Below are 12,716 nucleotides of genomic sequence, written 5' to 3'. Positions count from 1 at the left end.
TATTGGCACTTGCCTCCATCTTCCTGGCTGCATCCACTATAGAGTGGAAACTCTCCTTCTCTGCTGGAAGAATCAAGGAAGAATACCTGGGATGAAGTCTCATAGTATATCTCCTTGCCTTCTTCTGATCAGTATCATAGGCTTGACCCACATACTGAAGCAAATCCAAGAACTTATCTGTAAATTCATCAACACTCATCTCATCTGTCTGTCTTAACTGCTCAAATTCTATTACTTTCATCTCCCTAGAACTGTCAGGAAAAGCCCACCCTGCAAATTCATTGGCGAACTCCCCATGACATACTGTCCATCCTGGGCTCCACATAATTCTTGAACCACTCTCGAGCTTTCTTGCATTTGAGTGTGAACCCTGCCATCTCAATGGCTCTACTATCATCAGCTCCCAACTCATCAGTTATCATCTTCACTGTTCTGAGATACTCAAATGGATCACCTCCAGTATTGAATTTTGGAGCATCCAATTTCAAGTACTCTGTCATTTTCACCTTACTTCCCTCAAATGAACTGGGTTGAGGTATCTGGACAACAGGGACTACTGGTTCTGTTTGCGGTGGAGGTACTGATTCATTTGGCTCTGGGTAAGCTGTACTTGGATGGATAGGTGAGGGTGGATACATGGGATATGGTGGGTAATAATGAGGATAAGGCATGTATGGCATGTATGTAGGATATGGGATAAAACTAGAGTACTCCGACGTACCTTCCATCGGATACCCTGGGTCCTGGGCGCCTCCCTGAGACTCTCCCATACCTTCTTCAAATCTGCTCATATCCATACTTTCATCCATAGACTGATCTACCTCCATAGCTTCCCTCACTTCCTCTGATCTTCCTCCTCTAATTGTTCCTCTTCTGCTCTCGTCTAAAGACCTTCTAGGGTCTATTGACGTACCCTCCCTGCTTGATCTCTGAGACCTTGCCCTTGGCGAAACAGGAGGATGAGCATCTACTCTCTCTCTATCTGGTGGGACTCCAGTCAATCTAGCTGATCGACGAGTTCCTCGCATCTTAATTCTGAGAACAAAACACACAATATAGCACATCAGCATATAAACAACACATGCATAATTCATGGCATCAAATAGACAGGACTCAACATCCTATCCTAGTGGACATGATTTCCTATTGTGCTTGACCAACTATAACCTCTATTAGCCCGACTCTCTCTATAGGTCCGATCATATGAACCTAGGGCTCTGATACCAATCTATAACGACCCCAAAATGGACCGTCACTGGCGCTAGGATTCAGGTCGGCTTAAGGCCGCCAGAACCCGTAGCAAGCCTGCTATACTCTCTGTGTACCTGTAAAATCTCATACTTGATCATATATTTTTTGTGAAAATAAAAACTTTCTTTCTCTGAACCATGGCTCAACCTGTGCATGCACAATCTCTATACTCTGTACTCTGTACCCCTGACTAGAGCTTGCCCTAGATGGGTTAACTCATACCTGTTAAGCCTGGTTTATCACATACTCTGTAAAACAGTTACATAAACAGATCATGTATATAAAAGATTTACAATACGACTATATCAAGCACAATTCTAACTTTAAACAACTTTTACATCTCTTTATATTATTACATGTCCACACTATACTATTACGAAACTCTTTACTCTTTTTATACTCTGCTGGACTTTCCCTGTACACTGGACCTACAAAACTGGGATTAAGGGAGTGGGATGAGCTCTATAGCCCAGTGAGTAGAACAGTAAAATAGGTCATTAAAACATGATCTTATTAAATGCATCATATCACAGACAAGCCACATCAATCTAGGTGAACATGTCACCAAATAGTCCCAGTATACTATCCGTGCCAGGGCGTAGAATGGGCACCTGGTCTTCCTGCTATGTATATCTATATGTGTATATAACACCTGTACTTACCATTGTGCCAGGGCGTAGTCAAAGGCTCCTGGTCTTTACTATACCTGCCAGGGCGTAGTCAAAGGCTCCTGGTCTTTCTATGCCAGGGCGTAGTCAAAGGCTCCTGGTCTTTCTCAGGGACTAATGGATCATTCATCATTCACCCGCACCAACAATAAAATAATGCAATGCAACATATTCGTGAACTAGTGCAATCAACCTATAGCATAACCATGGTGCATAAAGTATGCTAAAAGCATTCAGTTTCTCAATTAAAAGATTTAAGTTTAGTTCCACTCACCTCTAGCTATCTCTGGACTGACTCTGCAAACTCTGAAGCAGTACTCACTGCTGAACTCTCTGGTTCCCCTGGTCTGTGCCTACACAGATGGACTCAAATGAGGGATGAAACTAGCTCAAAAACAAGTCTCTAAAACTCCCCAAGAATCCCCTAAAAGATCATAAAACAATCACGCAAAGCATGCACAGGAAGGCTAGACAGGGCACATTTGGCAGCAGGTTCGGCGCCAAATGTCCTCTCCAGAGCCGAAACTCATACACCTTCGGCGGCCGAATCTCAACTTTCGGCGGCCGAACCCTTTCGAGGGCAAGTTTCGGAGGCTGAAAGGCACTCCAGAGACGAAAGTCTCTAACCTTTGGCGGCACCTTCGGCGGCCGAAACTCCCCTTCAGAGCCCGAAAGTCCAAAGGCTCGGGGGCAAGCTTAGGCAGCCAAAGTCACCTCCTCAGCACATTCGGCGGCCGAAGTTGGGTTCATCAGCAAGGCAGAAACTTACTCTGCCTCACGCCAAAACGCTCCAAACTCTCCCAACTCAACCACCTCAATTCCTCAACATGCATACATCCAAGCATATGCTCAAAGGGGTCAAAAACTACCTAAACCCCAACACAAACATAACATATAACACACATACAAACTTCCATCAACAAAACTCCAAGAACTCACTCTTTACCCTATTCATGCAACTCTACCTATAAACCCCATAAAACCTTCAGAAAACATATAAACAGGTTCAGGATCTTCACTTACCTCTTGAAAACAAGAAGATGAACGATCCTAACGTGAAGATATGGAGCAACTCTCCTTCCAATCTCTCCAAACTTCAAAACTTGAGTTTAAAGCTCAAAACCTTCAAAATAATATCAAAACCATTAAAACCTTGCATGATTTGATGAAATCATGAAGTAAACCCAAGGAAGACACGGTCTCACCTCTGCTGGTGAAAGAAAAAGCAATCCTTACCCTTTCAACCGACTGAGGTCGCTTTATAGGTGGCTGGCCAGACCACCTTTGGCGGCCTAAAGTGAATCCGTAAGTCATGCAAGTTCGGGGGCCGAAAATGACCTTCGGCGGCCGAAACTAACTCATGTTCGGCGGCCGAACATTACCTTCGGCGGCCGAACCTGACTTTTCTGCCTTGGTCCTTTTCTCTCAAAAACTCATTTCAATTCAACTTAAAAACAATAAAACATAATATATTACTTTAGAAAAACATAAAACTCACCCTTTTAGAGGATTCCGACATCCTAAATTCCACCGGAAAGTAGAATTCCGATGCCAGACTCTAACCGGGTATTACATCCAGCGTCTGCCAGAGGTGAGTTGGACTAAACTTAATCTTTTTATATGAGAAATCAAATGCTTAACGCATGTTCATGCATCATGGTTATATGTAATAGGTTGATTGCACTAGTGTCACGACTATGATGCATTGCATTATTTATTGTTGGTGTGAATTGGACCCAGGCGACTTCAATAGCCCATAGATCTGTCATGGTAGTGAAAGACCTGTGTGAGCTCCTTCGGGGGCCGGGCGCCGACAGAGGGAGTTTTGAGGTCATGTCCAATCTGTGATGTGAAATGTTTGTGCTGTGGCACATTTTATGAGAGCATGTAATTAATGAACTGTTTTCATTGTTCCTACTCACTGGGTGATCAAGCATAAATTAGCCACATTTTTATTATCTTTATTATTGTTTATTTACACATTATTTAGCTTAATTTATGGTTTTTACCTTATTTTTACAGAAAAGAAAGAAATTGGAAAAATGGAGAAAAAAGTGCAGAAAATGACAGAAAAGTGATTGGGTCAGTGATTTGCCCAAATCACTGCCCAGATCAAGCTGAAGCAGAAACCTAGAGGCAACAGGCAGAAGTAATATGGGCAAGTGATTTGCCCAAATCACTCGCAGAAACTGGCCAAATCACTCGCAGAGACAGAGACAGAAACTGAACTGAATCCCAGAGAGCGATTGGGGTAGATTGGGCAAGTGATTTGCCCAAATCACTCGCAGAAACTGCCCAAATCACCTTGACAGCAGAAATTGACAGCAGAGGCGGAAAAACAGCAGGGAACCAAATTTCGAATTTTCAGAAGTCCAAATCCAACTCAATCACTACCAACACAATTCCAAGAGCCACGAAAGAGTTTCTCACCTAAGGAATTCCAGTTGCAATTAAATTCAACATCAAAAGAGGAATTACAAGCCAAATTAAAAAGGGATTTCAAAACCCTAGAAGGAGGGAATTCTTCAGCTATAAAAGAGCAACCTCCAAACCAGCAAGGAACATCATCTGATCAGCTACTCAGCATCTTCTCACCTCACCAGAAACTCTGCCGCCTCTTTCCTTTTTCTTTTGTTTTCATCTTTTTGTGTATTTAGTCTACCATGAGTGGCTAAATCCATTCTTTTCTAGTTGGAGTTGGAAAATTCAGATTTGTGATGAATTGGGAGATTTAAATCTCCATTGTTAAACTTCTATTTATTTCCAATATTTATGCAATTTGATCTTTCCATAATTGTTACTTTGCTTTTAGAATCAATAAGGGCCCATTGCTTTTAAATTGCTTGAGTAATAAATTGTTTGAATGATTTAAGTCTGTAATTGCTTATATTATTTGAACACAAATATAATCAGGTTGCATGATCTAGCCTTGACCACGCGGTTGGCAAGGATTGAATTAGGTTTCTCTAAGTCTTAATGCAGTTGATAGTTGTTCGATGCCAAAGGCCCCAAGGACGTTCCTTGGCAACTTGTTAACTAGTGTTTGATTAGCGAACATTTCCTAATCAAACTAGAACTAAGGAGGAATTTGGATTGTGAGAAGCGTCTTCCACATCCTAAACTGATTTATTGGAATAAATAGGAGTGTTAAAGAATCAATGATCAATTCTAAACAATCTGAAATAGATCCATACTTCAACTAGAAGCTTTTCACTTATTGATTTACTCATCTTTAAATTATTGCTTTCTTTTGCTATTTAGTATTAATCCATCAAACTCAAAACCCCCTCTTTTAATTACTTGTTATTTACTTGACCTAGTCATTATTAGGAAAATCATTGGTGTCAATTCCCTGTGGTTCGACCCTATTGCCACTATCTACAAGTTTATTGTTGATTGTTTAATAGGTTTATTTTTGACGGCTTCGACAACCGCTTATCAAAAATTGGCGCCGTTGCCGGGGAGTTGATTTAAACTAACGTATTTTCCTTTTATGACCAGGGCTGATCGTAAAGAAGCTCTTCTTTACGATCCAGAAATTTAACGCACTGCCAAGACCTTACAAGCATGGCTACGGTAAGTATGTCCTTTCTCTCTTCTCAAATTTCTGAACTAACCTCTATTGTGAGAAATTATGGTCAAGCTCGACAAGTTCAACAACTTCAACAAGCACATGCATTTGAAGGATTCTATGCACAGCCAAGACATAATCCCTACCTTGACACATACAATACAGGTTGGGGAGACAATCTGAGCTATGGCTATGCTAGGACAGACCACTACCATGACTACCAAAGGGATCCGCAATATAATCCATGTTGGGGGGACAATCCAAATTATGGCTATGCAAGGGCTGACTACTACCAAAACTATCAAGCCCAAGCAACACCTCAAAACTCCAATATGGAACTTGAAGAGATGGTGAGGGGGCTGGAAATTTCTGGGAAAATTCTTCAACAACAAGTGGATCAAGCGGTCAACTCAATGAACGTGCACATATTAAGAAGAGAGGAAGAGCTTCAAGATCTATGGGACGATGACGAAGAAACAGACCAAGCTGCTGAATCTGCTGCACAAATCACCACTACACTTGAAGCTGAACCAGATACCGGATTCCAGGTTACTGCAAAATTTTCTACACCAGCAGATTTTTCTACACCTACAGATTTTGCTGCGGCACCTGCTGTAGAAATTTCTGCACCAGCAAATTCACCCACTGCCACGCCTGCCACTGCTGAAATTGCACCGGCAATTGCTGAACCTGTTGTCCAAAAATCAGCAAGTGCTGAATCTGCCGCCATTGCATCCCTTGTTGCTGTCCAAACACCAACAACCTCAAAAATTGACACAACTGAACCAGAAGTTGTTGCACTTACTGAACCAGCAACATACACCACTGAATCAGCCACTATTGCATCCCCTGCTGTTGTCCAAAATCTTGAGCAACAAATGGGACAAATGGCTTCATCCTTGAGTAATCTTGAGTCACAAGGAAAGCTACCCTCCCAAACTGAGATAAATCCAAGGCAGAATGCTAGTGCCATCACATTGAGGAGTGGAAAAGAGTTGAAAGACAGTAGAGCTGAAAAATTGAAGAAACAGCCCATGGAGGAGAATCTGCCAGAAAGTGATCAGGGCAGTCGATTTGCCCAAATCACTGACCCGATCGCTAGGCAGACTAAGCTATCCAGAAGTGATCTGCCCAAATCACCAGAGAAGGCAGAAAGTGATCTGCCCAAATCAACAGACCAGGCAGAATCCAGTCAAAAGCAGAAACAGCAACCAGCAGAGAAATTCAAGGTACCTCCCCCCTTCCCAAAGAGATTTGCAAGGTCCCAAAAAGAAAAAGAGGAAAAAGAAATACTTCAGACACTTCGCAAGGTAGAAATCAACATACCCCTACTTGATGCTGTCAAACAAATACCAAGGTATGCTAAATTTCTCAAAGAACTATGCACTAACCGAAGAAAACTTGCCGAACGTGAAAAGGTAAGTGTGGGGGAGTGTGTCTCAGCTGTAATTCAAAGGAAGCTTCCAGTCAAATGCAAGGATAGAGGAATGTTCGCGGTTTCATGCAAAATAGGCAATGTGGGAATAAAGAAAGCCATGTGTGACCTTGAAGCTTCAATAAATGTCATGCCTCTTTCTATTTTTAACTTGTTGAATGCAGGTACACTCAAGGGCACCAGCATTATAATCCAGCTGGCTGACCGATCTGTTGTCTACCCCAAGGGAGTACTTGAAGATGTGTTGGTACAAGTGGACCAACTAGTCTTCCCAGCTGATTTTTATGTCATTGACATGGAGGAAGATAAGAGCAACACCACCTCTGACATCCTACTTGGAAGACCATTCTTGAGCACAGCAAGAACAAAAATTGATGTGCATGATGGCACATTAACCATGGAGTTTGAAGGGGAAGTTATCAAATTTAATGTTTATGATGCCATGAAATTCCCCAATGATGTTTCTCCTATTTATGGCCTTAATGTTATTGATGATTTAAGTCAAGAAATTTTTGATTTTGATCAAGAAAACTTACTTTATGAAGGTCTTTGCAGGAGAGAAGAAGTGGACAGCAACACCAAGACAGACCAGATGGAGTACTGTTCACAGCTGGTTACAGGTGATTTGCCCAGTGATTTGCCCAAATCACCCAGACAATCTGCCCAAATCAGTGAGCAGACAGACTTAACAGAAAGTGATTTGACCAGTGATTTGCCCAAATCACTGGCCAAATCAGACAGCAAACAACAGAAATCAGATCAGACAGCAGTTACACCAGAACTGAAACCCTTGCCTAGCCACCTAAAATATGCCTACTTGGGAGCTGGAAATACACTTCCAGTAATTATTTCTAACTAGCTCAGCCAAGAAGAAGAGGAAAAGCTCCTTGATGTGTTAAGGAAGCACAAAAAAGTAATTGGGTGGACCTTGGAGGACATAAAAGGCACTTCAAGACCATTCGGTGGAGGCTCATCTCACTAGAATCAGAGACAGGATGCAGCACATGGAGCACCTGCTGGACCTGTTAGTAGACCATTTTCTGCCCCAGCACCGTGACAGACAGTGATTTGACCAGTGATTTGCCCAAATCACTGGCCAAATCACCCACAGGCCAGGAAGTCTTTTTCCCTTTTTCTCTTAATTTTTTTTTTATATATGCTTACACATTGAGGACAATGTTTGTCATAGGTGTGCGGGTATTGTTAGGTTATTTTTGCATTAATTCCATCATCTATTTGTTTCTTTTTGTTTCTTTTTGTTTCTTTTTGCATTATTCTTACCCCTTTTTTGCACACACCAGAATTTTTTTCACACTTCTTGCACACACACACAGAATTTTGTCTTAGCTAATTTGTAATACCCGGCTAGAGTCCGGCATCGGAATTCCTGTCGTCCAGTGGAATCCAGGATGTCGGGATCCTCTAGAAGGGTAAGATTGATGATTTTCTAAAGTAATAAAGTATGTTTTCATGTTTTAAAGTGAAAATGCAATGAGTTTTTGAAAGAAAAGAACCAAGGCAGAAAAGCCAGGTTCGGCCGCCGAAGGTCAGGTTCGGCCGCCGAACATGCATGGCTTTCGGTTTCACGTATGGCCGCTGAAGGTGGTCTGGCCAGCCACCTATAAAACGGCCCTCAGTCGGTTGAAAGGATAAGCTCGCCGTTTCTTTCACTTGCTGAGGTGAGACTCTGTCCCTTTTGAGTGTTCTTTCATGTTTTCATTCAATCTTGCAAAGATTTGATTGAGTTTTATGTTATTTTGAAGGTTTTGAGCTAAAAACACAAAGTTGTGAATTTTGGAGAGTTTGAAGGAGAGTTGCTTCAAAACTCCACGTTAGGAACATTCATCTACTTGTTTTCAAGAGGTAAGTGAAGATCCTGAGCTTGTTTTCATGTTTTATGGAAGATTTTTAGGGTTTATGGGAAGTTTTGCATGAATAGGTTAAATAGTGAAGTTTTAGAGATTTTGTGAGCTAAGCTTGTTATGTGTTATATGTGTTGTGTGTTTGGGGTTTTAAGGTAGTTTGTGACCCCTTTGAGCATATACTTGGGTGTATGCATGTTGAGGAATTGAGGAGGTTGAGTTTGGATTGGTTTTGGAGCTTTTGGCGAGAGGTAGAGCAAGTTTCTGCATTGCTGATGAACTCAGGTTCGGCCGCTGAAGGTACATTCAGCCGCCGAACCCATGAGGAGGTGGCTTCGGCTGCCCAAGCTTGCCCCCGAGCTTTTGGACTTTCGGCTTTGGAGGAGAGTTCGGCCGCCGAAGGTGCCACCGAAGGTTAGAGACTTTCGTCTCTGGAGTGCCTTTTGGCCCCCGAAAGGGTTCGGCTGCCAAAAGTTGAGGTTCGACCACCAAAGGTGCATGAGTTTCGGCTCTGGAGAGGACTTTCGGCCGCCGAACCTGCCGCCGAAAGTGTCCTGCCCAGCTTTTCTTTTGCATGCTGATAGAGCATATTTTACTCCATATTTTCATGATCTTATTGATGTTTATTTGCACCTATTCTACCTAATTTTGTGGTTTTAATCATGTTTTGCAAATATTAGGTGTGAAGAAACAAATTGGAGAAAACGCTCTTAAAAGTGCCAAAAACAGTCACTTTCGGAAGCACTTTCGGAAGCACTTTCGGAAGCCGAAACTCCACCACTTTCGGAAGCACCTTCGGAGGCACTTTCGGAAGCCGAAAGTCACCCACTTTCGGAGGCACTTTAGGGGGCCGAAAGTCAAGACCAGATCCGAAAGTCCCACTTCCGGAAGTAACTTTAGGGGGCCGAAATCTCTCTCCACACTTCTCTTTCCTCATTCAAGAAGCCATATCTCAAGTTGCCATATTTGAGGAGCCAAACAAGGAAAGTATTTTGAGATCCAAATCTTCAAGATTCACATTCAAATATTGGATTTCAAATTCCCACTCATTAAGGAAGCCAAATCTCAAGATCACATGTTTCCCACTTCATGCCATGCACATTCAAGATTCCATAAGAGGCTCCACCTTCCTTATTAGTGCATGGGCAGCCTCTTGACTATTTTGGCAACATCTTGAAGATCTTGGACAGCAATTAAAAGACCAAGAAGCCCCCTCTTGCATGTCCCACGTTTTTGCCTTCACCCATGCACAAAGAAGGCACATAACTCACCAAGGGCACTTTGGGAAGTCTCCAAAAGACTCATGGACACTAAAAAGGAAATAGGCAGCCTCTCAACACCTATTTAAAGGCCTCAAGAACACAAGAAGAGACACAATTCAACTCTCCAAATTCGGCCAAGCAAGGGCAGCCACACTCCAAGGGGCTTCTCCCCTCAATTTCGGTTCTTCTTTCTTCTTTTCTTTAATTTTCTGTTTTGGTTCAGCCATGAGTGGCTGAAACCTTTATTCTAGTTGAAGTTTGGTTGAAACTAAGGTTGTTTAAAGGGTTGTGAGATCTGAACATAAAGTGTTTGCTTTTGATTTATTAAATATTCATGCAATTGTGCTTAATTCTAAAGATTGCTTTGTTGTTTTGATCAAATTGGCTACTTGATTCTTAATTGCAAAGTTAATTAATTGTTGGATTGAATATCTGTTAGTCCGTAATTGCTGGAAATATTCTGTCCATAGAACACTTGGTGTAAAAATCCAAGAAATTGCATGATCTAACATCATCTCATGCGTTTGAGTAGTTAGGGTTTGAATCTTTCTTGTTCTTCATGCAATTGGCAATTGTTTTGATGCCTATGGCCCAAGGACGTTCCTTGGCAATTTGTTGATTAGTAATTGGTTAGAGGACGTTCCCTAATCAGTTTGTTCATAAGGAAAGACATGGTGGTGAGAAGCGTCTTCCACCCCCATAACCAACCTATTGAATCAATCAAGATAACCATGTTTCAATGATCAACCCAAACAACCAAAGTGGATCCATATCTTCAACTAGACCTTTCTCTTATTGATTTCCTCTTTTATTTTAATTACTTGCTGTTTTAATTACTTTCATTAGTTGTTAATCAAATCAATCTCAAAAGCCCCCTTTTTACTTTCACTTTACTTTTGTTCTATTTACAAATCACTTGCTTTCACTTGTGCTTTCAATTGGTTTGATTGGTCTTGATTAAGATAAATAAATAGGTAATCAATTCTCTGTGGATACGATCCTTCACCACTGTCTGCAGTTGTTAATTGTAGGTAACCAAAGAAGGTTATTTTTGACCGGCTTCGACAACCGCTCCTGTCAAAAATTGGCGCCGTTGCCGGGGAATTGATTTTACTTGTTTGTTTTTCTTTCATGACCAGATATGAAAGTAGGGACAGTATGCCCTTTGATCCATAAATTGAACGCACTCTCAGAAGGCTTGGAAATCAAGTTTCTGCGCCTGAAGAACATTCTGCCCAACCTTCGGCCGCCGAACCATCTCAACATTCGGCCCCGAAAGTCTTGAACTCCAGCTTCCGAACTTTGCATCAATGACCAAACATCTCTAAATCATGGGCGAGGTAAGTACATCTACCATTGATTCTCGAATTTCAGAGCTAACATCTCTTGTGGAAAATCTTGTCATAAGCCGAGCTCAACAGGCTCCACGATTTCAGCTATCTCAGCCATGTAGAATCTGTGCACATGTGGGACACCTAACTTCCCAATGTCCTACACTTTATGAGGATGACCAACTAGTTCATGCATATGGAGGATTCTATGAACAGCCAAGACATGACCCCTACCATGACACATACAATCCATATTGGGGAGACCAACCGAACTATGACTATGTTAAGGCTAACAACTACCAGGATCATCGAGAATATCAAGCCCAACCAGCACCTGCAGTGGACAATAACACTATGAATGAGGTAGTGAAGACCTTGCAAATTATGCAACAACAAATGGGTCACATGGCCATCTCATTGAATGCACTCATGTTAAGAAGAGAGCAAGAACTTCAAGATATGGAGGATGATGAGGAAAGTTGGCTAGAGCAAGAACAAGCTGCTGAAGAGACACAACTAGAAAACTGTTTGTCCAAACAAACTGATCAAACAAAACCTGTTGATAATCTAGATATCATTGATTGTTTGAGTGAAAATATTCTTTATCAAGATGATATACTAAATGATGATCTTTGTAAGGGAGAGACTCAGAATGAGCCAGAATTGAAAGAAACTGACTGTTGCATCCAATAGGTGAACTGCAGCCAAGCACAGACTGAAGAGAACTTTGTCGCACCACTTCAGGAAGGACTTGCGCAAACTGAAACCATCTCCAGCACACCTCTTCAGTCTCCAACGCAGATCAGTCTTCCACTTCAGGTAGATCTTGCACAGAAGCAGCAATCTGAAACTCCTTTCAGCCTTCCAACGCAAACAGCCAATGCTCACAAGGAACAAATGGTGTTCCAAGCACCTAAACCAAAGGAGCATGCGGATCAATGCCTTCCCAAACCTCCAGATAAGGTAGAGTTTGTTTTGCCAGATCTTAGTACTAAATTGCAGCTACACATGGAGAAACATGAATTGGAGTTTAAGGTGCTTCCCAATCATCTCAAAAATGCAAATATAAAAGATAGAGGCACACCTCATCTAAAAGAGGAGAAGCTCATCATGTTACTTCATGAGTACATGGAGAAAGTAGGATGGTTCATGACCAAATCGAAAGGAGTGCTACACTTTTTGCTCAATGCAATTGGGACTCTTTTCCCTTCTCCAATTACTTGAGCCTTGATCAAGAGGATCGCGCCATGCACACCACACCCAGGGGAGTACTCAGTTTCCTTTGTTCTTTTATGTTTCTTATACATTGAGGACAATGCATGATTTAAGTGTGGGG

General features: G+C 41.9%; 1 pseudogene; it reads right to left on the bottom strand.

The window, feature by feature from the left end:
* Positions 1 to 1,029: 1,029 nt before the first annotated feature.
* Positions 1,030 to 12,716, bottom strand: part of LOC110623283 — a 37,137-nt pseudogene continuing 25,450 nt past the window's right edge.

The sequence above is a fragment of the Manihot esculenta genome, chromosome 9, assembly GCF_001659605.2.
Source record: "Manihot esculenta cultivar AM560-2 chromosome 9, M.esculenta_v8, whole genome shotgun sequence".
Classification (NCBI taxonomy): Eukaryota; Viridiplantae; Streptophyta; class Magnoliopsida; order Malpighiales; family Euphorbiaceae; genus Manihot; species Manihot esculenta.
The sequence above is the reverse complement of the archived record's forward strand: the minus strand, read 5'-3'. Positions and strand labels throughout refer to the sequence as shown.